Raw genomic sequence first — 2,877 nt, 5'->3', positions numbered from 1 at the left:
CGTCCATGACCCCCTCCCCCAGGTCACTGTGGATCCGGCCGTCAGCATCATCGCGTGCTGTATTAGGCCCCATGCACACGACCGTAGATTTCATGTGTAATTATAGATCAAATTGTAGATCCATTCGTTTCTATTGGTCCCGGCCACCTTTCGGTATATTAACGGATGTGTTCGTGCCAAAGAAATGCTCCGCGAACGATAGAACCGGTCCTATTCTTGTCCGTAATTATGGCACGGATTTCCAATAGAAGTCTATGGGCGCTTCCGTAATTGCGGACGGCTACAAATGTGCATCAGCAGCCGGCCGTAATTGCGGAAGTGTTAAGCGACGCCAGGGGATTACCCAAGATTTCTCCCTGGTTTTTTTGCGGATCCGTAAATACAGATGCACAACAGACAGTTGACTGCAACCGATTCCGGCAAAAAAAAAAAACGGAAACCTTATGAAACTGAGACAAATGAAAGCCATTAGCAGCGGAAGCATTAACATTGAAATCAATCGTCATGCCAACGGCACGCTATGGTTCCTGTTTGCCTTTCCGTTGATAGCGACATGTCAGAAGTTTGTATTGGTGGGGGTCCGAGCACTGAGACCCCCACCAACCGCTAAAACTAAGCAGCTGAAGCTCTCAAGTCAGCGCTCAGCCGCTTCATGTCTGTTCAGCTTTTTCCGGAAAGCCGATGTATCGGTGTACGGGCTCATAGACTTTCTATTGAGTTCTTACACCGATACATTTATTTCCGGAAAAAGCCGAACAGACATGAAGCGGCTCAGCGCTCACACGAGCGCTTTGTTCTAGCGATTGGTGGGGGTCTCAGTGCTCGGACCCCCACCAATCAAATCTTCGAACTTGTCGTAAGTTTGTCAAACGTTTAGCTACACTTTAAAACACTGTGCTGCGCGTGCCGCAGGGCCTGAACACAACACTGGGATCTTCTTTGAATCACTTTGTTCTGCGCCGCCCCTCAGACAGAACAGTTTATCAGTTTAGCTTTGAGGCCTCATTTACACGACAGTAGTGTTCTTTACGGACCGCCCAAAAAAAACAAAAAAAAAAAAACGGATCCGTAGTCATCCACATATCGGACACGTGGTCCACAAACACAATCCGTATTTACAGACCTGCTCAAAAAAAAGAAAAAAGAAGGAATGCTAGAACATTGATGTCCCCAACCCCTTAAAAAGGTCACATGATCGCTCAGACGCCATTTTCTTGGGGAAATCCACTGCCAACGCTTTCGCAATTACGGACGGCTACACATTCGTAGCCGTCCACAATTTTGCACACGCCTGTAGACTTCTATGGGAGTCCACGCTGCAACTGCAGACAAGAATAGGACACGTTCTGTCTTTTGCGGACTATTTCTACGGCCCGGACACACATCCGTAAATATACAGAAAGATGTCCGCCGATATTCTGTAATTACCAATAAAAACTACGGTCACAAGAATGGCGCCTGAGTATCCCCCTAGGCGTCTTTCACACGTGTAATATGGGAGGATTTTGTTTTTTTTGCCACATCCTGGACCTCTTGCCGTTCAGGAAAATCGTAAAGAGCATAACAGAAGTCACTGGTACTCGAACTCCGGTTTCCGATGAACCACAAAAAGCAGAGTGTTTCGACAGTATACGGCTGCAAAAAAACACCCGTGATGCGATTGTGTGAAAGCGGCCTTAGGGCCAGTTCACACTGAGTTTACTGGCACTGCTTTTGACGCGAAAACCACATCGAAATGCAACAGGGCTTGAGAAAGGGGAGGTCCCCTGAAATGTCGCACTGTTTGCACTTTTGCATGATTGTTATAGTGTTTTTTTCATACCATTATATTTATACAGAGAATACATTTTTTTCAATTTTAACAGGTTGTGGTCTCTCATTTTTGATGTAGCCGTTTCCACGTTTTGTACATACAGGACACTACTTCTCCTATACGGATGTGCAGTTATAGTCTGTACTATACTGTAACTATTCCCATGCATTATAGATTCTCAACTAAGCTCTTAGGGGGTTGTCTGACTGTTTCAATTGTCAACCAGCAGAATAGTGAGTGCAGCTCTGGAGTATAATACAGGATGTAACTCAGGATCAGTACAGGATAAGTAATGTAATGTATGTACACAGTGACGCCACCAGCAGAATAGTGAGTGCAGCTCTGGAGTATAATACAGGATATAACTCAGGATAAGTAATGTAATGTATGTACACAGTGACTCCACCAGCAGAATAGTGAGTGCAGCTCTGGAGTATAATACAGGATATAACTCAGGATCAGTACAGGATAAGTAATGTAATGTATGTACACAGTGACTCCACCAGCAGAATAGTGAGTGCAGCTCTGGAGTATAATACAGGATATAACTCAGGATCAGTACAGGATAAGTAATGTAATGTATGTACACAGCGACTCCACCAGCAGAATAGTGAGTGCAGCTCTGGAGTACAATACAGGATGTAACTCAGGATAAGTAATGTATGTGCAGTGACATTATTTATGTAGATTAAGACCGTATAAACTTGTAAAATCATAATAAAAAAGATGGATCTACCCTTAAAGGTCTTTCTTTATTGGAGCATACATGCAGCTACAGAAAGAGAAGCCCGGACTATCATTATTCTTGGGAATCGCTATTTATGCAGTTCCCAAAAACAATCTTTAAAGCGGTTACAAAAAGTTTCTGCACCTCCCATAGAACTGTAATGAGTAGCAGTGCGCGTGCTTGGCCACTGCTTCATACAACTCCACCCCACCATGACCGTTGTAGCACCTAGTGGAGGAGTCCGACTACTGAGATCTAAAATGTACATACCCTGTGTATAGGTGATGATATAATAGCCGGACTACCCCTTTAAGACTGGTCATAGGACCTAAAAATG

The sequence above is a fragment of the Rhinoderma darwinii genome, chromosome 8, assembly GCF_050947455.1.
Source record: "Rhinoderma darwinii isolate aRhiDar2 chromosome 8, aRhiDar2.hap1, whole genome shotgun sequence".
Classification (NCBI taxonomy): domain Eukaryota; kingdom Metazoa; phylum Chordata; class Amphibia; order Anura; family Rhinodermatidae; genus Rhinoderma; species Rhinoderma darwinii.
The sequence above is the reverse complement of the archived record's forward strand: the minus strand, read 5'-3'. Positions refer to the sequence as shown.